The sequence below is a fragment of the Salmo salar genome, chromosome 02 (genome assembly GCF_965601325.2).
Source record: "Salmo salar chromosome 02, fSalSal1, whole genome shotgun sequence".
In the NCBI taxonomy this organism is placed as follows: domain Eukaryota; kingdom Metazoa; phylum Chordata; class Actinopteri; order Salmoniformes; family Salmonidae; genus Salmo; species Salmo salar.
In genome coordinates, this window is record NC_138292.1 from 58314637 (window position 1) to 58342452 (window position 27816).

The 27816-nt window shown below is 39.8% G+C and overlaps 2 long non-coding RNA genes across 4 annotated transcripts; one reads left to right on the forward strand and one right to left on the reverse strand.

Moving 5' to 3' along the window:
* The first annotated feature begins 1436 nt into the window (after positions 1 to 1436).
* Positions 1437 to 23779, forward strand: LOC106588483 (uncharacterized). Of its 2 annotated transcripts, XR_006761721.2 has the most exons (4): positions 1437 to 1582; positions 6065 to 6292; positions 6585 to 6937; positions 23726 to 23779. It is a non-coding gene; the product is annotated as an uncharacterized LOC106588483 (long non-coding RNA). The 2 variants fall into 2 exon arrangements; XR_001324659.3 differs by lacking the exon at positions 23726 to 23779 and having other exon boundaries at positions 6585 to 6976.
* Positions 6870 to 27648, reverse strand: LOC106588495 (uncharacterized). Of its 2 annotated transcripts, XR_006761724.2 has the most exons (4): positions 27515 to 27648; positions 24317 to 24529; positions 23673 to 24025; positions 6870 to 6884 (listed from the first exon to the last, which is right to left on the reverse strand). It is a non-coding gene; the product is annotated as an uncharacterized LOC106588495 (long non-coding RNA). The 2 variants fall into 2 exon arrangements; XR_001324660.3 differs by lacking the exon at positions 6870 to 6884 and having other exon boundaries at positions 23634 to 24025; positions 27515 to 27647.
* Between the last annotated feature and the right edge of the window lie 168 nt (positions 27649 to 27816).

A 27816-nucleotide genomic window follows, 5' to 3' on the forward strand; every position in this document is an offset into this window, starting at 1 on the left:
AAATATTTTCTTAACTCTTCTTGAACTGCACTGTTGGGTCTACACTTGCACTGTAAGGTCTACACTTGTTCTATTCGGTGTATGTGACAAATACAGTTTGGTTTGATTTGACTTACAGTTGACTGGGGCAGGGGCAGAAATTGGACAAACTGACTTGTTGTATAAGTGGCATTCTATGATGGTGCCACGTTGAAAGTCACTGAGCTCTTCAGTGAGGTCATTCTACTGCCCATGTTTGTCTATGGAGATTGTATGGCTGTGTGCTCGATTTTATACACCTGTCAGCAATGGGTGTGACTGAAATAGCTAAATCCACTAATTGGAAGGAGTGTCCACATAGTTTTGTATATATAGTGTGTATGTAGCTTTAGAAATCAATGACTTGCTAACATCATGTCGTGTCTTGGCTATCATTAATGTGATGACGATTGTTTTATCAAATCGATTAACTATGTTTAATTATTACGATGATTAAATTAATCCTGTAACAATTAACTCATTTGCAATCTCAGGGCACCACGGAAGAGTTTATTTAACGAGTTACCGTTTTCCGAATTAACTATTAAAGATATAAATATCTCTTACATTTCAGTCATTAATTAATTGTTTACCTTCTATCAGTCTCAATCTGAATGTCGCAAAATCCTTAGATATCTGCACGAACCCAAGCATAAATGATGAACCAGCGATACACAAATTGGCTTAATTATTTATTTACTAACTAACTAAATAATCACACAGAATTACATAAACACACAAATAGTTGGTTATTGGTTACTAACACAATGCAATGAATGGTCCCTAGTGGACTAAAGCGATATGAGAGACAGATATTGGGCTTATTGTACATACATGTGGAAAACACCGCCATCGTCAATATGGATATTTAACACCCTAACAACCGCACTGCCCCTTTAACTTATAAAATAGTGAACTTCACCTCTGCTTTCCTATCCCAGGTGAGAAGCCCAATGTGTGCCAGGTGTGTGGCAAAGCCTTCAGCCAGAGCTCCAACTCATCACTTGCAGCTATCAGCACAGTGGCAACCAACCCTACCACTGACCCCGCTGCCTCTTCGGCTTCCAACGCAAACAGGAGAACCACCGCACATACTTTCAGTCTACGACCCTGCTACCAGCTGATCTGAGATCAGTTTTAATAAGCAAGCGAACAACAGCAAATAGATAGCAACTCAGAGGCTCTCACATGGTTGCTAATGTTTGCATTCCCAGGCTAATCATTGTTTTATTATTTTAGGTGATCAAACTCCCTTGATTGTCAGTGATTTACCTGTAAGGGTGTAGTTAAAGATATGGCCCTTTGAGATATAATACGTTTTAGTGCTTGACAAATATATTTCTCTTGTGACACCCATGTAGCTTCTCTGGAACTGAGTCATCCTCTTCAGTTCTCTAGAAAATAAACATTTAGCTGGAATGGATTGGGCTGAGAACTCCCCACCCTCCCTCTCTGTCAGCGTTACCCTATAAAAGCAGAGCCATCTCTCCACTCTGCACTAGAACACCTGATTACTACAACCTTCAAGCGCGCCATCGCATCGAGGAAGAACACACAGACACAGGTAAATACATCATTTAAAATACATGCTTTAGGTTTAGGTTTAAAATCACTATTGGCCTCATGGTAATGACCCCAGGCTTAATTGCTACAGAGAGATGTGTGGGGACAAGATCATCCTTATGGTGACATACATGGGTGCCTGACTTTGTCTGAAATTGAATTTTAAAAATCCTGCAATTCTACACTGTTTCTTCACAGGACGAATCCATATTTATGAACAGAACACAACTATTTGTTCTTAGGTTCTGACACAATAAATAAAATTGAACTCCAGTACTTAAATGGAAAAAATATATATTTTATTTTTAGAACACAAGGACATAAAACAATATGTGCGAATTTATCTAGGCATATATGCCAACAGTTTACAAAAACAATGCCTAATTTATTATAACCATTACACATAACAAATCCTAATTGCTAAATTGACCCATATATATTCAGTCAATAAAAAGTGCCATTTGAAACCATAATCTTAACAGGTTATATTATGTCATGGAACCAGGGGCGAAAATCTGATATCCACTTTGGAGGGGACAATTACATTAAATTTTCTCAAGAGCAATTCCTGAGGGGGACACCAAAAGTAGTGCTGTAACACATAGCCTACATTGTAATATGGTAAATGTATATTGAGGAACCAAAGAAATAAGGTGTTTGCCGTACTCCTAACTACCGGTACCCAAAACTACACAACTAATCACAACAGCAGTACCATTGCCTTTAACAAATCTTAATTCAGTCACCAGTTTAAGTTGAGAGTGGGGGTATCCATGGCATTTTACAATTATGTTCCTATTTTACAAGTCAAAAAAATTGAGAACCTTTCATAATGTTGCCAAACAAAGACTCAACAAACTTACCTGAGACTCCCTGTCTCTGCCAGTCTGTCGCTGCATATCTGTCCCCAACTCTGCTGTCTGTGTGCCATCTGTTGCCTGCTCTGCCTAATGACATCATTGTGAAACATTTCCATTAGAATTTCATTTCTTTCTTATGAACATTTTATCAACTAGTCTTTGAGATATTAGGCTACTAGGGTTCTTACTATGCGTTTTGGTGTATTGAAAAATACTCTGATGTCCGTCTTTTATTTTTCTGCCATTTTTCTACCTGGCTGGCTGGCTACACACACACACACACACACACACAGTGTGTAGGTTATTTACAGTAGGAGATGGGCTTCTATCATCTTCTATCATTCTATTTGGGCTTCGATCTACAAGGTAGCTAGCAAATGTGAAACGGATTAAAATGACAAGAGTTGACAGCTGTATGAGTTCACCATTTACACAACATATGCTGCAACCTTTTGTAATTTTAATAGTTTGTTTCAAATTGGCTGGCTTCCAACAATAGCTGAATTTGCAAAGCTAGCGAGCACCAATTCAGTTTCAGTGGTGTTTGCTATAATCTTTGCTACCCGGGTTAAATAAAGGTGAAATAAAATAAATAAATAAAAGTTCCCTTGCGACAATTTAGCTTTTGCAACGAGACCATTAAATATATTTAAGACAATGGTAGAAGAGAGTGTAGTTCTGTTCAGTTTGGACTTGAGTTTATCGCTAACCTTATCACAGGGACTTTGAAGCACTAACTTACATCATCTGCATGCTGATTCCATCTTTGACGACGCCACATAAATGGAATAGGTACTAGCTAGCTTAATAGTTAATATTTGCGCGCTAGCTCTGCATATTCAGCTAGTGTGTGTGTGCGCGATTGACTGGATGAACCTCACGGCAGTTACGTGCAAACTAAGGAACTGGCAGTGGATCACACCATTGTGAGGCAAAGGGCGGGGAGGTCACAATCTTTTGAAACTTAAAAACGCGCTATTAAGTGTCTATAATCAGCACAATTGCTTTCATTGCGTATTGTTAATATTATTTAAATTACATAGTTATGTTTCAGTGATATTGGGGGGGACAAATCATATCTTTCCCAGGATGGGGGGGTCGTGTCCCCCCCGTCACCCCCGGGATTTCCGCCCCTGCATGGAACACAATCTTCAAAAGGCAGTAACCTCAGCAGGCGTGTAACTGTAAAAGCCTAGGGCTGTACACCTTAATTAGCACCTTAATTGGGGAGAACGGGCTGGTGATAACGACTGAAGCGGAATCAGTGGAATGGTATCAAATACATCAAATACATGATTTCCAGGTATTTGATGGCATTTGTGCCGTTCCCGCCACTTTTATGAGCGTGTCCCCTCAGCAAGATATACAGAAATGGGGGATACTGTCAGTCTTGTATCAATATGATACCAAATATTATGATCTCAGTATCTAGAGCATCCTCCACTGCAATGGTATAGCCTTGTTTTGTTAATTTGATCATTTGTTAGATTTGTCTTATTTTTGGATACTACGTTTCTTAGTAAAATGTCTACAAATATATGTTTTAGTGTAATGATGTTATTGCCTATGTTAGGTTGCTTTTCAACACTGAGTGGAAGACCCATGTATGCATTTATAAGTTATATTCTTCATGAATTAATGGGTAGCCTATTAATTTAAATGATCAAAAATGGCTGTAAATATCAGAGTGGGCATTTCAATTATGAACGACGTGACACACCAGGATTTTATAGTCCTTTGTTCCTTACACAGTTCAGATATATCAAGTTAAAAAATCATAATGTAATATAATAGAATAGAATATTTTTCCAAATGAAAAAAGTTGGCAGTGAGAGGACGTGCGTCTCCTTTTCAGGGTTACAACCCAAAATCTGTCTTCTTTTCAATATACAGGCGTGCGATTTAGTGTAATCTGCCTGTTCATTGGAATTTTCTAAATGGACAATTCCCATTGAAAACTGCATGGTGATGAATTACGGCCACAACATCTGGTGTTGAAAACAACAAGTAGACTGGGCTTAATGATTCTGATTAAAATATGTCCTTTATCAAACTAATGTTTTTGCAAATTGTTTTTAAATGTTTCCAGTTTATTCTTTTTTTTTATCACTTTGATATAATGGAGTATTTTGTGTAGATCAGTCAAAATCCATATTAAATCAGATGTTCCTGTTTGTAACACAAAAAAAATGGGAAATAGGCAGAGGGGTGTGAATACTTATATAGGCACTGTAATGAAACTGAACCTCAAGAGACTGTTGAAGCCACCAGTTATCATAGTCCCACAACTACTGACTGGTTCTCAACCTAGTTTTATTTTATTGTAAAACAAATGTGTTGTTAGTTTTAATAATTTAATTGTGCCTTATTTCAGATATTGTTACAGTTGTTGAATTTACATGCATATCTCTTTTTATGTTGACGTAATACAAGATAGCTGGAAGGGAGGAGTTGTTACATGTGATATAATGTGATATAGAATTTATCCTAGACACTACTTTGTTGTTACTGTGGAACCTAGAGCATTGATACTAATTGAGTACTGCGCCTACTAATGAATGTTCTGTGCTTGAACTTGAGTTTGATTGATAAACTAAAGTTAACATTACCTCCGTTTCAAGTAGAATTATTACTGTTTGTGTAGTAGTAAGAACACAACACCTAATGCCAATAAAATGACAAAACAGTAACAGAGAATAATGTACAATATGGCGAACTTAGCAAACTAGGCATTTGTGGTAAGTACATGGGGGGCCGCCATCTTCATGCACCTTCACCATTCTCAAATAAATTCTGAATTGACACCAACCCCTGAATCATTTAAAGACTTACAATTAGCATAAGGACCAAGACATCGCAAAAGACATGCAATGCCACTTAGTGCAATTGTGACGAATAATGATAAATTCCACAGATACACTTTGCTTATCGAGATCTGTGCTTTATGCAGATAGTTTGGATGAGGAATATTCTTTAATTTATTCAGTGGTGTAAAGTTCTTAAGGAAAAATACTTTAAAGTACTACTTATGACATTTTGGGAGGTATCTGTACCTTACTATTTATATTTTTTGACAACTTTCACTTCACTACATTTCTAATGAAAATAATGCACTTTTTACTTCATGAATTGTCCCTGACACCCAAAAGTACTTGCTACATTTTGAATGCTTAGCAGGACAGGAAAATTGTCAAATTCATACACTTGTCAAGAGAACATCCTACTGCCTCTGATCTGGCGGACTCACTAAACACACATTCTTTGTTTGTAAATGTTGTGTTTGAGTGTGCCCCTGGCTATCTGTAAAATAACAAATTGGTACCATCTGGTTTGCTTAATATGAGGAATTTGGAATGAATTACACTTTTACTTTTGATAAATAAGTATATTTTAGCAATTACATTTACTTTTGATACTTAAGTGTATTTAAAACCAAATACTTTTAGACTTTTACTCAAGTAGTATTTTACTGGATTAATTTTAGTCATTTTCTATTAAGGTATCTTTACTTTTACTCAAGAATGACAATTGGGTAATTTTTCCACCACTGAATTGAATCAACTTAACCCTTAATTACCTTCTTTCTCTCCCCCTCTCTTTCTCTCCTTTCTCTATCGTTGCAGCAATGGATTGTGCTTCAACTGTCGTCACTTCACATACCAACAGCAAAAACGACTGCAATAAAAAAAAATGTGTTGCCCCATGTCCTACTGAATCAGGCAAAAACATATCAGGTCAAAACATATCAGGTCAAAACATATCAGGCCAAAACATATCAGGCCAAAACATATCAGGCAGTGTGGGCGGAAGTATTTCCATTGGCAACCAGGACAATACCATCACTCATACCGGTATGTAACCCTATCCAGCGGGAGGGAATCTACATATGAATGAATTTATACATCAATTCATATTTTATTGTTTTGTGGCCATCCAACATGGGAATATAACACACATTGATATTAGACATTTCAAAGCATAAAGCAATTACATGTCCATACACATACACATTTCACAGCTCAGTTCCAGAACCAGCATAAAAAAATGGTTTATTGTTGCTCATAGCAGTGTTCTATGCAAACTCCTAATACTGACAACCACATTTATTTCAGCACTGTCAATGACTCTCTCTCGTTCTCTTAGCTTAACAAACAACTCCCAGAAAAACTGTCGCACCCAGCATCACCATAGCCAACATAACAGGTGGCAAAGTGGGTCTCTACTACAAGGCAGAGAAGATGGCTCTCTGTGACCTCAGCGAGGGAAGTCAACTCAGGAAGGGCCACTCTATTCTCATCCTGGAAAACACCTTTAAGAAGACCCCTCTTCCTCCTCTATGTCACTGGCTTCCAAGTAGAAAGTGACAATACACACAGATTAAACTACATACAAATTATTGATTAAAAATAAAGAGAGAATAAATCTCAGATAAGTGAAAAAGTGCTACAAGATATACTTTGATTGTATGTTCAAATTCAGCAATGTAATCAATGTAGGTTTTTGACAAAAAAATAAATGGTACCAAACTGAGAAAATGTTAGTATGTGTTCTGTAAGATGTTATCATGAGTGTGTGTGTGTGTGTGTGTGTGTGTGTGCGTGTGTGTGATAACATTACATCACTGGGGTTGCCACCAGATATCCTACATACTGATACTAATTTTAACAAAGGTCAACAACACAATATTGTAATCAAAGTTTTATTTCTAAGGTTGAAGTCATGTTATTGCAAGACACTTACAGGGAGCACAAATATATATAGCAGAGACAAAGTCTGCACATTTCCTCATTACATTGGATTTGAAAATCATTTGAACTATAATGTTAGATAAATGCAGTGTTTCCCAACTAAAGGTTTGATGATTAGTTGAATCAAGTGTGTTAGTGCTAAGGAAAAAACTAAAATACAACTACTTTCACGCCACATGGCTCTGTCCACCCACCTTACAATTCTGGAAAGAAACCATACACAAACTGCCCACCCTTTTGGGTCACAGCCTTCCACTCTCCCATCCTTCTGCCTTCTTGGAGATCATCAGTCCATTTTTATTGCCTTAAAATATCTCCAAGAAAACAATATTACTCAGCTAGACAAACAGAAACTAAGTATGTTTGTCAATGGATTAACCTCCTCACAGACCACATCACAATGGGAAAAATACAGCATCCACCAAAGACTAAATTCAAACCTTCAACGATAACTGGACCCCATTCCTCTACTCCTTGCAGCTTCCGCTGAGCTGATCCCACCCCAGTATTTCCTCTACCACCCAAGTTGCTATTAGCATTTATTTGTATACATTATATATATTTATATATTTCTATACATTATATTATTATGGATCAGCAGTTGAAAGTTACAATGTTTGATAGTTGAAAGATGTTGTACAGTCAGGTCCATAATTATTGGTACTCTTGAAAAAGGTTAGTAAAAAATACTGAGCTATATTGAATGCAATTTTTTGGGGAAAATTGTATTCTTTTAAACTACCTGTTTTGAATACTCCAGCACACTCCCCTTGCGAGGTTAATTACACTGAGCCTTTAAAGAGAGAACACGTTGGGAGGAATTTTAGACCATTTCTCCAAATATAATCTTTCCAGATCCTTTATATCCTTTGTCTACTCTTATGGACTGCCCTCTTCAATTAAAACCACAGGTTTTTAGGGGCTCAAATCCAGGAACTGAGATGGCCATTGCAAAAAGTTGATTTTGTGTTCAATTCACCATTTCTTTGTAGATTTTGATTAGTGCTTGGGGTTACTGTCTTGCTGGAAGATCCACTTGCTGCCAAGTGTCAGCCTCCTGGCAGTGACAACCAGGTTTTTGGCTAAAATGTCCTGGTACTTGGTAAATTGCATGATGCCGTTGACCTTAACTGGGCCCCCTGGACCATAGGAAGCAAAATAGCCCCATAACATCAAAAATACACCCCTATTTTTTACCGAATGTATGAGCTACTTTTTCTGCATATGCTTCTGTTTTTCAACGTCAAACCCGTCACTGGTGTGCGAGGCCAAAGAGCGCTATTTTCATGTCGTCTGACCATAGCACTGGTTCCAATCCAAGTGTCAATGCCGTTTTATCAAACTCCAGGCAGTGCTATGATCGGATGACAGAAGGCTATGGCCTTGTTATTCACAGAATAATTCCCGGGTTCTCATGTCTTATTACTTAAGTATTTGCATTATTTATTTTATACAGTCTTTTTGTTTTCATCTTGATGAAGGGTGCCAATAATTATGGTCCTGACTGCATATACTGTAAATGTATTTGTATTGAACAGCAACGGAGCAACGTATTGAACATAGATCTCCAAGTCCAATGGCAAACTCGTTTCCTTCCCACTGCTTCAACTGGCAAGGGTTGTTTCATGTCCCCACGCTTCACTCTACCAAGTCTCTCACGTATACACACCTCTCCAATAGCCTCAGAGACACCATCCCATTCTGACACCAATGTAGCAAACAACAATGTAACATCCCTTGTGGGTCTTAAATCCAAGTTTTCCAGCCAGTAAGCAAACCCCTGCACCAATAGGGTTAACCAACTAAGGGAATATTCTAACAAGCCTATACAAGCAAGGGTATTTAACATAAATTACATTGCTACATATTTTTATTGTCCTATGACATGGGTGATGGAAATGTCTAGTCATTTGAGGAAGTGGACAAGAACACCACCGGAGAGGACTACTCCAATGATATTGTTGCCAGGGCTAAATGGAACAGCAAGGCTGAAGGTAAATTCACCAGAACACTACAATTAAATGTGTACACAACCGTTGTATGGTCTCTTTCACCAGGTCACAAACAGTTGTTTTGTTAACATGACAATACGTATTTTGTGCTAAATGTGAAATATAAAACGTTTTTTAATAACATTTCTATTCTTGTGTCTGGACATCATTACTGTATTCAATAGGCTACTACAAATATACAGTTGATGTCAGAAGATTACATTCACCTTAGCAAAATACGTTTAAACTCAGTTTTTCACAATTCAAATCAAATCAAATTTTATTGTTCACATGCAAATGGTTAGCAGATGTTAATGCGAGTGTAGCGAAATGCTTGTGCTTCTAGTTCCAACTGTGCAGTAATATCTGACAAGTAATCTTACAATGTCACAACAACTACAAGTGTAAAGGAATGATGAAGAATATGTACATATAAATATATGGATGAGTAATGGCCGAACGGCATAGGCAAGATGCAGTAGATTGTATAGTATATACATATGAGATGAGTAATGTAGGGTATGTAAACATTATATAAAGTGGCATTGTTTAAGTGACTAGTGATACATTTATTACATGCAATTATTAATTATTAAAGTGGCTTGAGATTGAGTCTGTATGTTGGCAGCAGCCACTCAATGTTTGTGATGGCTGTTTACAGTCTGATGGCCTTGAGATAGAAGCTGTTTTTCAGTCTCTCAGTCCCAGCTTTGATGCACCTGTACTGACCTCGCCTTCTGGATGATAGCAAGGTGAACAGGCAGTGGCTGAGACAGTTGTTGTCCTTGATTGTGGGCGGAGCAGTTGCCGTACCAGGCGGTGATACAGCCCGACAGGATGCTCTCGATTGTGCATCTGTAAAAGTGTTTGGTGACAAGCCAAATTTCTTCAGCCTGCTGAGGTTGAAGAGGCGCTGTTGCTGTTGCGCCTTCTTCACCACGCTGTCTGTGTGGGTGGACCATTTCACTTTGTTCGTGATGTGTACGCCAGGGAACTTGTATGCCGAGAATACTAGATTGGCGCCGACAGTGATGGACGCCTCGCTTCGCGTTCTTAGGAAACTATGCAACATTGCAACATTCTTAGGAAACTATACCAACATTACGACCAGGAATACGACTTTCACGAAACGGATCCTCTGTTTGGACCACCACCCAGGACAAGGATCGTAAGTTCATCAAAGATGTGGTACCCACGGTGACTATGAAAACCTTCCCCAACCAGAAACTGTGGATTGATGGCAGCATTCATGCAAATCTGAAAGCGCGAACCACTGCTTTCAATCATGGCAAGGCGACCGGAAACATGACCCAGTACAAACAGTGTAGCTATTCCTTCTGCAAGGCAATCAAACAAGCTAAGCGTCATAATGCTGCCACCCCCATGCACCAACATAATGGTGTTCTTCGGCTTGCAAGCCTCCCCCATTTTCCTCCAAACATAACGATGGTCATTATGGCCAAACAGTTCTATTTTTGTTTCATCAGATCAGAGGACATTTCTCCAAAAAGTACGATCTTTGTCCCCATGAGCAGTGTCAAACCGTAGTTAGACTTTTATATGGAAGTTTTGGAGCAGTGGCTTCTGCCTCGTTGAGCGGCCTTTCAGGTTATGTCGATATAGGACTCGTTTTACTGTGGATATACATACTTTTGTACCTGTTTCCTCCAGCATCTTCACAAGGTCCTTTGCTGTTGTTCTGGGACTGATTTTCACATCAATGTACGTTCATCTCTAGGAGACAGAACGCGTCTCCTTCCTGAACGGTATGATGGCTGCGTGGTTCCATGGTGTTTATACTTGCATACTATTGTTTGTACAGATGAACATGGTACCTTCAGGCATTTGGAAATTGCTCCCAAGGATGAACCATACTTGTGGAGGTCTACAATTTTTCTTTCTGAGGTCTTGGCTGATTTCTTTGGATTTTCCCATGATGTCAAGCAGAGGCACTGAGTTTGAAGGTAGGCCTTGAAATACATCCACAGGTACACCTCCAATTGACTCAAATTATGTCAATTAGCCTATCAGAAGCTTCTGAAGCCATGACATTATTTTCCATGCTGTTTAAAGGCACAGTCAACTTAGTGTATGTAAACTTCTGACCCACTGGAATTGTGATACACTGAATTATAAGTGAAATAATCTGTCTGTAAACAATTGTTGGCAAAATTACTTGTGTCATGCACAAAGTAGATGTCCTAACCGACTTGCCAGAACTATAGTTTGTTAACAAGAATTTTGCGGAGTGGATGAAAAACGAGTTTTAATGACTCCAACCTAAGTGTATGTAAACTTCCGACTTCAACTGTAAACTAAATTTGATCACGTTCACATTTTCTCCTGACACACAAATGGACTACAAATACATAACGTTACCAATTAGTTTACCCTGACCAGATGGACAGGGCGCATAGGATGTAACTATATGCAGCTGCTCTTATTAGTAGCCTAGACTTAAAAATAGTCTAGTTTTCATCCCATAGAGCATGTCAGATTTACAATTTCTAACTGTAAATAATTTTCAGGGAATAATAGACAGAGAAATAGGCATTCTTACCATATTTCTCCATTTCAAACCAGAGTGTCTTGTTTGCAACACTGTTTGCAAATAATTACATCTTACATCCTTGTGAATCTAAGCATGACACTTTCAAAAGTTACCTTTCCACCCAGACAGATGCTCTACCGACGCAAAAAAATGTAAGCTTCAGCTGCTGGCTACTTATCTATTGTGTAAGCCAACAACAGAAGTGCTTCCCTTAAAGCTGCCTGGGTTTAAACAAACATCTTCTCTTTTCAGAAAGAGAAAAGCTCAATCAATAGGGACAGAATAGCAAAGTCATTTTTTATCTCCTCGAATATTATAGGCTGCAGCTCAGCTTCAGAATGTCATAGAGAGTAATCAATATCCTCATATGCTTCAAAGTCACGTCTTTCGCGGGCATTGTAGAGCTTGTTTCTACCATAAGTCAACACCGAGTTAAGCATTGTTACAGAACGCATGATATAATTTGGATATGTTTCATGTATGTATTTCAAAACATAAAACAAACAATAGATATCCTTTTTGCCTTTTCCTCACTCAATTCGATCCCTGGTTTTAACCAAACACACCAAGCCCTTCCCAGACACTGAGGTATTTAATCAGTGCATACGACAGTATTGGAGTATTTGGCTACACCGACATCTATGGATAGCATAATTGTGTCTGTCAAACAGATAGGCTCCAATTTTACATATGTAAATCTATGATTATGCCCATAGAAAATGTTGGTGCACGCGTGCACATATAGGAGGTCCCAGGCAGAAGGGAATTTTACCCCATGCATCGGAGAGTTACAATGTTGCTATCACTATGCAGCCAGCTGCCTAAAGTAGGAGTTTCTTACTAATAATATGACACCTGTTATCACACATGGCACGACCCCACAATTGTTACAATAAAATAACACTTTTATATAACATATTTAACAAATATTGTAATATTCCTGTAGAACTGTAAAAAAGAGAGATCATTTTAGCTTTAGAAGCAATTGCTTTCATAAATGCATGGCGGGCTTTGTTTCGCTGGAGCAGTGTAGAATAAGCTTTATGTCAATGATCCAGCCTTAACGAATTGTTTATTTACATAATGAATTTGATTGACCAACATCTGTTTCAACATTTATTTATTTAGTCTCTGCCTAAAGTGGCCTCATTCCTCTTCTTTGGTGCTGCATTGCAGTCAGCAACGTTTTCTCTCGGTAGCTGTCCAGAAATGAAATCATCAGAGAGACAGAGCTAGAGGGGAGAAAGAGAGTGAGAGAGCGAGATTGTATTTTTATTTATTTAAATAGACTAATAAAGTAAATAGGTGATATATAATTTAGTAATCTTACAAATTAATGCGAGTGTATGATCAACGCTTACCTTTTATTCAGACAAGTTGACATGTCTGGCCTTCCTGGCAGCAAAAGCATACACTTTTTTAAAGTTATCTTTGCAAATTTCAGTAGCTACCTAGCTACCATCGTAAGTGTACAGTTTTCTCCGCTAGAATGGTAGAATGGCTTATGCTGCCGAAAATGTTGTGGGCATTTTGTTGAAGAACCCCTTGGGGTACACGGAAAAGGTGGAAATTGACTTCCACTATGTTTGGTAGCTATGGTGATGTGTGTGTTTATATGGGATTATCCAATTGTGAAACATTAATAAAAACGAATCTGCCAATTAAATGATTGCATTGTTTTTTATGTTTATGTGTGACAGACACGATTAGTGAATAAGGCAGCCTAACCTAGCCTGTTAACGTTAGCTAGCTGTACTACTAGTGGATATCATTTTCACTAAAAGTAAGCTATAGAGATTTGAAACAATTTGCCAGCATGTCTAAAAGACAAAAACTATCAGGAAGCGAGTATCCAAAAAAATGAATGAGAAAAGAGGCACAATCTCTAAACCAAATAAATTCGCTGCTGAAATGTATCAGCGTGCAGCAATGTCCATCAGCCGGTGTGGAGAATGACAAGCCTCCGAGGACAGGCCATAACTTCGCCGAGAACAACGAGCCCCTGTTCGCTGATTCTAGCAGCGAAGAGGGCAACCCGGAGGAGTCCGAGCCTTGCACTTCCATCGATGATGACAGCTCTCTGGCTGGAAAAGAACAGGTGGTTGCACCAGGCCATGCTACAGCGGCGAAGACCCTACTATCTTTTTATTTTTTTATTTGACCTTTATTTAACTAGGCAAGTCAGTCAAAAACAAATTCTTATTTTCAATGACGGCCTAGGAACAGTGGATTAACTGCCTTGTTCAAGGGCAGAACGACAGATTTTTACCTTTAAAAGACCCGTCCCCGATGACAGTGGGGGTGCTGCTGCTAAATCCGACTCCCAGACAAAAAACATAAAAAGATCCCGGTGAGTGGCCAAAATATGTGAATGGATCTTTATGGGATATGTTGTTAGTGCAGCCTGGGCCAAATCAGGATAAGGAGGGGAATTTCCCAAGAGATGAGGGGCAACAAAAGCTTTTGTTGGCCCACTACAATAGGAGGATGGCAAACGGGAGAGAATGGAGAGACCATGGCTTGTCTATTCCAATCACAACAATTCAGCATTCTGTTTTTGTTGTAAACTTTTTCACACGAGTACAAATCTGCGCTGGTCAGGGATGGAATCAGAGACTGGAAGAATCTGTGCCACCTCCTCAGCTCGCATGACAAGTCGCATGACCACCTAGATAATTCCCAGAGGTGGAAGGAGCTGGAGATCAGGCTGGTGTCCAAGCAAACTATCAATGCCCAACCCCAGCAGGCTATTGACGGAGAGACTCTCCACTGGCAGCAGGTGCTGCAGAGGCTCATAGCCCTGATATGCGTAATGGCCACCCAGAACATTGCGTTACGTGGGACCACGGACAGGCTGAACGAGCCAAATAATGGGAACTTGTGGAAATGCTGGGTATTTTTGATGGAATCACGAAGAAGCATGTATGGAGAGTGCACTCCAAAGAAACACATGTGCACTACCTCGGTAAAAGAATCCAGAACTAAATAATTGACATGTTGGCACAAGAAATCGAGCAGACAGTGTGCAGTGCGCTAAAAGCAGCCAAATATTTTTCTATAATTTTGGACTACTGTTAATGGAATTCCTGCTTGAGAGTAATGATTAAATAATTCTACCCTGAATTTAGGGATATGGTCTATATAGCCTGTAGAATGAGTAACTAAAGGGTTAAGCATAAATCTCATGAGATTGACTAGGATAAGAGAGGAATTGGTGTCTGTGGGTTTAAGTAAACATCAACTGTTAAACTGTGGTTGACCTGACCTAGCTTGAACCCTCCAGGTTTCCCTAATCTCAGAGTACTAAAAATGTCGGCAGGACCAGGATTTACGGTTTTGAGAGTTCTGGGGAAGAGGACAATTAACTCTTGATGTTAGTATGTAATGTGTGTGCGTAAATGAGGAGCCTGGTATATAATGTTCTGTAAAATGGACGGAAGAACGTTCTCTGAATAAACTGTACAGACCTTTTGCAGAAAGCTGAGTCCTTGCCTAATTATTCTTAACCCAGTGTTTTACAAACATTGGGGATTAGTCAAGGCTTATTGATTGTTCATTTTTATATTTGGCATTCGGAAATTCCAATAACAACTGCACACCAGACAAGAGCAAAACAGAGCAGATGACCACGGTGGTGCATTTTGTTTCAACCGAGGATGATGGGTCAGTGCGCACGAGAGAGCACTTCCTGGAGTTTAGTGAACTGCTTGACGCAACGGGGGCGGGCATGACCGAGTTGCTCATCTCAAAACTACAGAAACATGGCATCGCCATCATGGACATGAGAGGGCAGGAGTATGACAACGGGGCGAATATGCAGGGGAGGCACAGCAGAGTTCAGTAGAGTGTGCAGGATATCAATCCGAGGGCCTTTTTTGTGCCGTGCAGCGCACACTGGCTGAAACTGGTTCCCTCTGATGCAGCATTGTGTTGCTTGGAGGCGACTGAGTTTTTTAACACCATCCAAGAGATTTATACATTTTTATCCGGATCTACGCACCGCTGGGACGTAAAAGATGGACTCACAGTGAAACCCCTCAGCGCCACGAGATGGGAGAGCCGGGTGGAGGCTGTGAAACCCGTGTGTTACCAACTCGGGGAGATATATAATTCCCTGTTGTCGATCGCCAACGACACCAAGCTCACAGGCAGCTGTGGTGCTAAAACAAGGTTGGAGGAAAACAGCATTGCCGCCAAGATGAACAACTTTGGCTTTATGTGCGCAGTGGCCGTTTGGTATGACATCTTGTTCGAGGTGAACATCACCAGTAAGAGTTTGCAGGCGGTGAGATTTAACGTTTCAATAGCAGTGGCTCAATTGAACTCAACCAGGGTATTCATCCAAGATAACCACTACGATGCAGATTTTGCTTGCGCATTAGCAAGCGCAAAAGAGTTGGCAGAGGAGATGGGTGTTGAGCCCTGTTTCCCAGTGCAGCCCACAGTCTGTCCCAGGAAGAAAGAGAGTCTGGCTATGAGGGAGAAGATGAGCTTGTGACTGACCCTCAGCAGAAATTCAAAGTACATTTCTTTAATCAGATTCTTGATTCTGTTATCCAGTCCATCAACAAGCACTTTACGCAGCTTGAAGAGAACATCGACGCAAAATATCTATGTAAGGAGCTCAAAGTCTTGAGCAGGAGACTGGACAGTGAGGCAAAACCACTCGATGCACTGGAATACATATCCAGACACCAAATGGCCTCCTTGTATCCCGATGCCCTTGTTGCCCTGAGAGTTCTTCTCGCACTCCCGGTGACAGTGGCAAGTGGACAGTTCTCCAAGCTCAAACTCATCACAAACTACGTGTGCTCTACTATGAGTCAAGAGAGACTCAATGGACTCACCACCTTATCAATGAGCATAAGTTGTCTTGTATTTCAAGGCCTACCTTCAAACTCAGTGCCTCTTTGCTTGACATCATTAGAAAATCAAAAGAAATCAGCCAAAACCTCAGAAAGAAAAATTGTAGACCTCCACAAGTCTGGTTCATCCTTGGGAGCAATTTCCAAACGCCTGAAGGTACCACGTTCATCTGTACAAACAATAGTACGCAAGTATAAACCCCATGGAACCACGCAGCCGTCATACCGTTCAGGAAGGAGAAGCGTTCTGTCTCCTAGAGATGAATGTACTTTGGTGCGAAAAGTGCAAATCAATCTCAGAACAACAGCAAAGGACCTTGTGAAGATGCTGGAGGAAACGGGTACAAAATTATCTATATCCACAGTAAAACGAGTCCTATATCGACTTAACCTGAAAGGCGGCTCAGCAAGGAAGACGCCACTGCTTCAAAACCGCCATATAAAATCCAGACTACGGTTTGCCACTGCACATGGGGACAAAGATTGTACTTTTGGAGAAATGTCCTCTGGTCTGATGAAACAAAAATAGAACTGTTTGGCCATAATGACCATCGTTATGTTTGGAGGAAAAAGGGGGAGGCTTGCAAGCCGAAAAACACCATCCCAGATGTGAAGCATGGCTGTGGCAGCATCATGTTGTGCGGTGCTTTGCTGCAGGAGGGACTGGTGCACTTCACAATATAGATGGCATCATGAGGCAGGAAAATTATGTGGATATATTGAAGCAACATCTCAAGACATCAGTCAGGAAGTTAAAGCTTGGTGGCAAATGATCTTCCAAATGGACAATGACCCCAAACATACTTCCAAAGTTGTGGCAAAATGGCTTAAGGACAACAAAGTCAAGAAAGTCACAAAGCCCTGACCTCACTCTTATAGAAGATTTGTGGGCAGAACTGAAATGTGTGTGCGAGCAAGTGGCCGACAAACCTGACTTAGTTACACCAGCTCTGTCAGGATGAATGAGCCAAAATTCACCAAACTTATTGTGGGAAGCTTGTGGAAGGGTACCCAAAAGGTTTGACCCAAGTTAAACAATTTAAAGGCAATGCTACCAAATACGAATTGAGTGTATGTAAACTTCTGACCCACAGGGAATGTGATGAAATAAATAGTTCTCTCTACTATTATTCTGACATTTCACATTCTTAAAATAAAGTCCTAACTGACCGAAGACAGGGAATTTTTGCTCAGATTAAATGTCAGGAATTGTGTACATGAAACTTTCCACCTTCTCCACTACTGTCCCGTCAATGTGGATAGGGGGGTGCTCCCTCTGCTGTTTCCTGAAGTCCACGATCATCTCCTTTGTTTTGTTGATGTTGAGTGTGAGGTTATTTTCCTGACATCACACTCCAAGGGCCCTCACCTCCTCCCTGTAGGCCGTCTTGTCATTGTTGGTAATCAAGCCTACCACTCTAGTGTCGTCTGCAAACTTGATGATTGAGTTGGAGGCGTGCATGGCCACGCAGTCATGGGTGAACAGGGAGTACAGGAGAGGGCTGAGAACACACCCTTGTGGGGCCCCATTGTTGAGGATCAGCGGGGTGGAGATGGTGTTTCCTACACTCACCACCTGGGGGCAGCCCGTCAGAAAATCCAGGACCCAGTTGCACAGGGCGGGGTCGAGACCCAGGGTCTCGAGCTTAATGACGAGTTTGGAGGGTACTATGGTGTAAAATGCTGAGCTGTAATCGATGAACAGCATTCTTACATAGGTATTCCTCTTGTCCAGATGGGTTAGGGCAGTGTGCAGTTGGACAGTGATTGCGTCGCCTGTGGACCTATTGGGGCGGTAAGCAAATTGGAGTGTGTCTAGGCTGTCAGGGAGGATGGAGGTGATATGATCCTTGACTAGTATCTCAAAGAACTTCATGATGACGGAAGTGAGTGCTACGGGGCGATAGTTGTTTAGCTCAGTTACCTTAGCTTTCTTGGGAACAGGAACAATGGTGGCCCTCTTGAAGCATGTGGGAACAGCAGACTGGGATAAGGATTTAGTTTGTCTGGGAGCAAGACATCGGTGTCAGTGATGGGGCTGGTTTTCTTTTTGTAGTCCGTGAATGACTGTAGACCCTGCCACATACGTCTCATGTCTGAGCCATTGAATTGCGACTCTACTTTGTCTTTATACTGACGCTTAGCTTGTTTGATTGCCTTGCGGAAGGAATAGCTAAACTGTTTGTATTGGGTCATGTTTCCGGTCGCCTTGCCATGATTAAAAGCAGTGGTTCGCGCTTTTAGATTTGCATGAATGCTGCCATCAATCCACAGTTTCTGGTTGGGGAAGGTTTTAATCGTCACCGTGGGTACCACATCTTCGATGAACTTGCTGATAAACTCGCTCACCGAATCAGCAGCGTATACATCAATGTTGTTGTCCGATGCTATCCGGAACATATCCCAGTCCACGTGATCGAAGCATTCTTGAATCAGATTGGTCGGACCAGCGTTGAACAGACCTGAGCATGGGCATTTCCTATTTTAGTTTCTGTCTATAGGCTGGGAGCAACAAAATGGAGTCATGGTCAGATTTGCCGAAAGGAGGGCAAGGGAGGGATTTGTACGCGTTGGGGAAATTAGAGTAGCAATGATCCAGAGTTTTTCCAGCCCAGGTCGCGCATTCGTTATGCTGATAAAATTTAGGGAGCCTTGTTTTCAGATTAGCCTTGTTAAAATCCCCAGCTACAATAAATGCACCCTCAGGATATGTCGTTTCCAGTTTACATAGAGTCCAATGAAGTTCTTTCAGGGCCGTCGAGGTTCTCTGCTTGGGGGGGGATAAACACGGCTGTGAATATAATCGAAGAGAATTCTCTTACATTTTACATTTTAGTTAATTTAGCAGACGCTCTTATCCAGAGCGACTTACAGTAGTGAATGCATACATTTCATACCTTTTTTTCCCCGTACTGGTAGATAATGCAGTCGGCATTTGATCATAAGGAATTCCAGGTCAGGTGAACAACAGGACTTTAGTTCCTGTATGTTGTTATGATCACCCCACGACTCGTTAATCATAAGGCATACACTCCCGCCCTTCTTCTTACCAGAGAGATGTTTGTTTCTGTCGGAGCGATGCGTGAAGAAATCGGATGGCTGTACCAACTCTGATTACGTATCCCGAGTGAGCCATGTTTCCGTGAAACAAAGAATGTTACAATCTCTGATGTCTCTCTGGAAGTCAAGCCTTGCTCAAATTTTGTCTACCTTGTTGTCAAGAGACTGGACATTGGCGAGTAGTGTACTCATGAGCGGTGAGCAATGTGCCCGTCTACGGAGCCTGACCAGAAGACCGCTCCGTCTGCCCCTTCTGTGGTGCCGTTGTTTTTGGTCGCCTTCTGGGATCTGATCCATTGTCCTGGTTGGTGGACCAAACAGAGGATCCGCTTCGGGAAAGTCGTATTCCTGGTCGTAATTTTGGTATAGTTTCCTAAGAATGTTGCAATGTTGCATAGTTTCCTAAGAACGCTCTAGTATTCTTGGTGTACACAAGTTCGTCGGCGTACACATCACGACCAAAGTGAAATGGTCCACCCACACAGACAGCGTGGTGAAGAAGGCGCAACAGCAACAGCGCCTCTTCGACCTCAGGAGGCTGAAGAAATTTGTCTTGTCACCAAAAACACACAAACTTTTACAGATGCACAATCAAGAGCATCCTGTCGGGCTGAATCACCGCCTGGTACGGCAACTGCTCCACACACAATCAAGGACAACAACTACCTGAGCCACTGCCTGTTCACCTCGCTATCATTCAGAAGGTGAGGTCAGTACAGGTGCATCAAAGCTGGGACTGAGAGACTGAAAAACAGCTGTATCACAGGTCACTTAAACAATGCCACTTCATATAATGTTTACATACCCTACATTACTCATTTCATATGTATATACTGTACTCTATACCATCTACTGCATCTTGCTTATGCCGTTCGGCCATTACTCATCCATATAGTTATATGTACATATTCTTCATCATCCTTTACACTTGTGTGTATAAGGTAGTTGTTGTGACATTGTTAGATTACTTGTTAGATATTACTGCACAGTCGGAACTAGAAGCACAAGCATTTCGCTACACTCGCATTAACATCTGCTAACCATTTGTATGTGAACAATAAAATGTTATTTGATTTGAATTGTGAAAAACTGAGTTTAAATGTATTTGGCTAAGTTGTATGTAAACTTCACTTCAACTGTATATTTGTAGTAGCCTATTGAATACAGTAATGATATCCAGACACAAGAATAGAAATGTTATTAAAAAACGTTTGTGGAAGGACCACCAGAGGGCAGGCTGGGCTCACGGATAGTAGCCCAACAAGGCATGTGAGACAAGGTAACCAGAGGCAATTAAGCACAGCTGACGGTACTAATGAGATATTCTCTTTCCCCTACAAGAGAGAGGATGGAACCAGCAAGAAGGGGGGAAGATAAACTATCTCTGGAGAATGGCTACGGAGAGAGAGGTGCTATCCAAGAAGATCCATTAAGACAGTGACGAATATGTGATTGTTGTTATAGTTTGAAGATAATTGTAATGTGATCCTGTGTCATCTAAAGAAGATGTATGTTGTTCCTTTGGAGATTCTCATTGACTGTGTTGGAGTGTTTGTATTGTCAGAAATCCCTCAATAGAGAACTGTGTTGAATCAAGAAAACCTACTCTGGACTCGTTTATTCCACCTTTCCACTTTAGAGTGACACCAAATGACTTGGTCCGCTAACACGTTTTATATTTCACATATAGCACAAAATACGTATTGTCATGTTAACAAAACAACTGTTTGTGACCTGGTGAAAGAGACCATACAACGGTTGTGTACACATTTAATTGTAGTGTTCTGGTGAATTTACCTTCAGGCTTGCTGTTCCATTTAGCCCTGGCAACAATATCATTGGAGTAGTCCTCTCCAGTGGTGTTCTTGTCCACTTCCTCAAATGACTAGACATTTCCATCCCCCATGTCGTAGGACAATAAAAATATGTAGCAATGTAATTTATGTTAAATACCCTTGCTTGTATAGGCTTGTTAGAATCTTCCCTTAGTTGGTTAACCCTATTGGTGCAGGGGTTTGCTTACTGACTGGAAAACTTGGATTTAAGACCCACAAGGGATGTTACATTGTTGTTCGCTACATTGGTGTCAGAATGGGATGGTGTCTCTGAGGCTATTGGAGAGGTGTGTATACGTGAGAGACTTGGTAGAGTGAAGCGTGGGGACATGAAACAACCCTTGCCAGTTGAAGCAGTGGGAAGGAAACGAGTTTGCCATTGGACTTGGAGATCTATGTTCAATACGTTGCTCTGTCGCTGTTCAATACAAATACATTTACAGTATATGCAGTCAGGACCATAATTATTGGCACCCTTCATCAAGATGAAAACAAAAAGACTGCATAAAATAAATAATGCAAATACTTAAGTAATAAGACATGAGAACCCGGGAATTATTCTGTGAATAACAAGGCCATAGCCTTCTGTCATCCGACCATAGCACTGCCTGGAGTTTGATAAAACGGCATTGACACTTGGATTGGAACCAGTGCTATGGTCAGACGACATGAAAATAGCGCTCTTTGGCCTCGCACACCAGTGACGGGTTTGACGTTGAAAAACAGAAACATATGCAGAAAAGTAGCTCATACATTCGGTAAAAAATAGGGGTGTATTTTTGATGTTATGGGGCTATTTTGCTTCCTATGGTCCAGGGGGCCCAGTTAAGGTCAACGGCATCATGCAATTTACCAAGTACCCGGATATTTTAGCCAAAAACCTGGTTGTCACTGCCAGGAGGCTGACACTTGGCAGCAAGTGGATCTTCCAGCGAGACAGTAACCCTAAGCACTAATCAAAATCCACAAATAAATGGTGAATTGACCACAAAATCAACATTTTGCAATGGCTATCTCAGTTTCTGGACTTGAGCCCCTAAAAACCTGTGGTTTTAATTGAAGAGGGCAGTCCATAAGAGAAGATAAAGGATATAAAGGATCTGGAAAGATTATATTTGGAGAAATGGTCTAAAATTCCTCCCAACGTGTTCTCTCTTTAAAGGCTCAGTGTAATTAACCTCGCAAGGGGAGTGTGCTGGAGTATTCAAAACAGGTAGTTTAAAAGAATACAATTTCCCCCAAAGAATTGCATTCAATATAGCTCAGTATTTTTTGCTAACCTTTTTCAAGAGTACCAATAATTATGGACCTGACTGTACAACATCTATCAACTATCAAACGTTGTACCTTTCAACTGCTGCTCCATATAATGTATACAAATAAATAGTAATAGCAACTTGGGTGGTAGAGGAAACAATAGGGTGAGTTCTGTTCAGCGGTAGCTGCAAGGAGTAGAGGAGTGGGGTCCAGTTTTCGTTGAAGGTTTGAATTTAGTCTTTGGTGGATGCTATAATTTTCCCATTGTGATGTGGTCTGTGAGGAGGTTAATCCATTGACAAACATACTTAGTTTCTGTTTTTCTAGCTGAGTAATATTGTTTTCTTGGTGATATTTTAAGGCAATAAAAATGGACTGATGATCTCCAAGAAGGCAGAAGGATGGGAAGAGTGGAATGCTGTGACGCAAAATGGGGGACAGTTTGTGTATGGTTTCTTTCCAGAATTGTAGGGTGGGTGGACAGAGCCATGTGGCGTGAAAGTAGTTGTATTTTAGTTTTTTCCTTAGCACTAACACACTTGATTCAACTAATCATCAAACCTTTAGTTGGGAAACACTGCATTTATCTAACATTCTAGTTCAAATGATTTTCAAATCCAATGTAATGAGGAAATGTGCAGACTTTGTCTCTGCTATATATATTTGTGCTCCCTGTAAGTGTCTTGCAATAACATGACTTCAACCTTAGAAATAAAACTTTGATTACAAGATTGTGTTGTTGACCTTTGTTAAAATTAGTATCAGTATGTAGGATATCTGGTGGCAACCCCAGTCATGTAATGTTATCACACACACACACACACACACACACACACACACACACACACACACTCATGATAACATCTTACAGAACACATACTAACATTTTCTCAGTTTGGTACCATTTATTTTTTTGTCAAAAACCTACATTGATTACATTGCTGAATTTGAACATACAATCAAAGTATATCTTGTAGCACTTTTTCACTTATCTGAGATTTATTCTCTCTTTATTTTTAATCAATAATTTGTATGTAGTTTAATCTGTGTGTATTGTCACTTTCTACTTGGAAGCCAGTGACATAGAGGAGGAAGAGGGGTCTTCTTAAAGGTGTTTTCCAGGATGAGAATGGAGTGGCCCTTCCTGAGTTGACTTCCCTCGATGAGGTCACAGAGAGCCATCTTCTCTGCCTTGTAGTAGAGACCCACTTTGCCACCTGTTATGTTGGCTATGGTGATGCTGGGTGCGACAGTTTTTCTGGGAGTTGTTTGTTAAGCTAAGAGAACGAGAGAGAGTCATTGACAGTGCTGAAATAAATGTGGTTGTCAGTATTAGGAGTTTGCATAGAACCCTGCTATGAGCAACAATAAACCATTTTTTATGCTGGTTCTGGAACTGAGCTGTGAAATGTGTATGTGTATGGACATGTAATTGCTTTATGCTTTGAAATGTCTAATATCAATGTGTGTTATATTCCCATGTTGGATGGCCACAAAACAATAAAATATGAATTGATGTATTTATTCATTCATATGAAGATTCCCTCCCGCTGGATAGGGTTACATACCGGTATGAGTGATGGTATTGTCCTGGTTGCCAATGGAAATACTTCCGCCCACACTGCCTGATATGTTTTGGCCTGATATGTTTTGGCCTGATATGTTTTGACCTGATATGTTTTTGCCTGATTCAGTAGGACATGGGGCAACACATTTTTTTTTATTGCAGTCGTTTTTGCTGTTGGTATGTGAAGTGACGACAGTTGAAGCACAATCCATTGCTGCAACGATAGAGAAAGGAGAGAAAGAGAGGGGGAGAGAAAGAGGGTAATTAAGGGTTAAGTTGATTCAATTCAGTGGTGGAAAAATTACCCAATTGTCATTCTTGAGTAAAAGTAAAGATACCTTAATAGAAAATGACTAAAATTAATCCAGTAAAATACTACTTGAGTAAAAGTCTAAAAGTATTTGGTTTTAAATATACTTAAGTATCAAAAGTAAATGTAATTGCTAAAATATACTTATTTATCAAAAGTAAAAGTGTAATTCATTCCAAATTCCTCATATTAAGCAAACCAGATGGTACCAATTTGTTATTTTACAGATAGCCAGGGGCACACTCAAACACTCAGACAACATTTACAAACAAAGAATGTGTGTTTAGTGAGTCCGCCAGATCAGAGGCAGTAGGATGTTCTCTTGACAAGTGTATGAATTTGACAATTTTCCTGTCCTGCTAAGCATTCAAAATGTAGCAAGTACTTTTGGGTGTCAGGGACAATTCATGAAGTAAAAAGTGCATTATTTTCATTAGAAATGTAGTGAAGTGAAAGTTGTCACAAAATATAAATAGTAAGGTACAGATACCTCCCAAAATGTCATAAGTAGTACTTTAAAGTATTTTTCCTTAAGAACTTTACACCACTGAATAAATTAAAGAATATTCCTCATCCAAACTATCTGCATAAAGCACAGATCTCGATAAGCAAAGTGTATCTGTGGAATTTATCATTATTAGTCACAATTGCACTAAGTGGCATTGCATGTCTTTTGCGATGTCTTGGTCCTTATGCTAATTGTAAGTCTTTAAATGATTCAAGGGTTGGTGTCAATTCAGAATTTATTTGAGAATGGTGAAGGTGCATGAAGATGGCGGCCCCCCATGTACTTACCACAAATGCCTAGTTTGCTAAGTTCGCCATATTGTACATTATTCTCTGTTACTGTTTTGTCATTTTATTGGCATTAGGTGTTGTGTTCTTACTACTACACAAACAGTAATAATTCTACTTGAAACGGAGGTAATGTTAACTTTAGTTTATCAATCAAACTCAAGTTCAAGCACAGAACATTCATTAGTAGGCGCAGTACTCAATTAGTATCAATGCTCTAGGTTCCACAGTAACAACAAAGTAGTGTCTAGGATAAATTCTATATCACATTATATCACATGTAACAACTCCTCCCTTCCAGCTATCTTGTATTCCGTCAACATAAAAAGAGATATGCATGTAAATTCAACAACTGTAACAATATCTGAAATAAGGCACAATTCAATTATTAAAACTAACAACACATTTGTTTTACAATAAAATAAAACTAGGTTGAGAACCAGTCAGTAGTTGTGGGACTCTGACAAATGGTGGCTTCAACAGTCTCTTGAGGTTCAGTTTCATTACAGTGCCTATATAAGTATTCACACCCCTTTGACTATTTCCCTTTTTTTTTGTGTTACAAACAGGAACATCTGATTTAATATGGATTTTGACTAATCTACACAAAATACTCCATTATATCAAAGTGATAAAAAAAAGAATAAACTGGAAACATTTAAAAACAATTTGCAAAAACATTAGTTTGATAAAGGACATATTTTAATCAGAATCATTAAGCCCAGTCTACTTGTTGTTTTCAACACCAGATGTTGTGGCCATAATTCATCACCATGCAGTTTTCAATGGGAATTGTCCATTTAGAAAATTCCAATGAACAGGCAGATTACACAAAATCGCACGCCTGTATATTGAAAAGAAGACAGATTTTGGGTTGTAACCCTGAAAAGGAGACGCATGTCCTCTCACTGCCAACTTTTTTCATTTGGAAAAATATTCTATTCTATTATATTACATTATGATTTTTTAACTTGATATATCTGAACTGTGTAAGGAACAAAGGACTATAAAATCCTGGTGTGTCACGTCGTTCATAATTGAAATGCCCACTCTGATATTTACAGCCATTTTTGATCACTTAAATTAATAGGCTACCCATTAATTCATGAAGAATATAACTTATAAATGCATACATGGCTCTTCGACTTAGTGTTGAAAAGCAACCTAACATAGGCAATAACATCATTAAACTAAAACATATATTTGAAGACATTTTATGAAGAAACGTAGTATCCAAAAATAAGACAAATCTAACAAATGATCAAATTAACAAAACAAGGCTATGCCATTGCAGTGGAGGATGCTCTAGATACTGAGATCATAATATTTGGTATCATATTGATACAAGACTGACAGTATCCCCCATTTCTGTATATCTTGCTGAGGGGACACGCTTATACAAGTGGCGGGAACGGCACAAATGCCATCAAATACCTGGAAATCATGTATTTGATATATTTGATACCATTCCACTGATTCCGCTTCAGTCGTTATCACCAGCCCGTTCTCCCCAATTAAGGTGCTAATTAAGGTGTACAGCCCTAGGCTTTTACTGTTACACGGCTGCTGAGGTTACTGCCTTTTGAAGATTGTGTTCCATGACATAATATAACCTGTTAAGATTATGGTTTCAAATGGCACTTTTTATTGACTGAATATATATGGGTCAATTTAGCAATTAGGATTTGTTATGTGTAATGGTTATAATAAATTAGGCATTGTTTTTGTGAACTGTTGGCATATATGCCTAGATAAATTCGCACATATTGTTTTATGTCCTTGTGTTCTAAAAATAAAATATATATATTTTCCATTTAAGTACTGGAGTTCAATTTTATTTATTGTGTCAGAACCTAAGAACAAATAGTTGTGTTCTGTTCATAAATATGGATTCGTCCTGTGAAGAAACAGTGTAGAATTGCAGGATTTTTAAAATTCAATTTCAGACAAAGTCAGGCACCCATGTATGTCACCATAAGGATGATCTTGTCCCCACACATCTCTCTGTAGCAATTAAGCCTGGGGTCATTACCATGAGGCCAATAGTGATTTTAAACCTAAACCTAAAGCATGTATTTTAAATGATGTATTTACCTGTGTCTGTGTGTTCTTCCTCGATGCGATGGCGCGCTTGAAGGTTGTAGTAATCAGGTGTTCTAGTGCAGAGCGGAGAGATGGCTCTGCTTTTATAGGGTAACGCTGACAGAGAGGGAGGGTGGGGAGTTCTCAGCCCAATCCATTCCAGCTAAATGTTTATTTTCTAGAGAACTGAAGAGGATGACTCAGTTCCGGAGAAGCTACATGGGTGTCACAAGAGAAATATATTTGTCAAGCACTAAAACGTATTATATCTCAAAGGGCCATATCTTTAACTACACCCTTACAGGTAAATCACT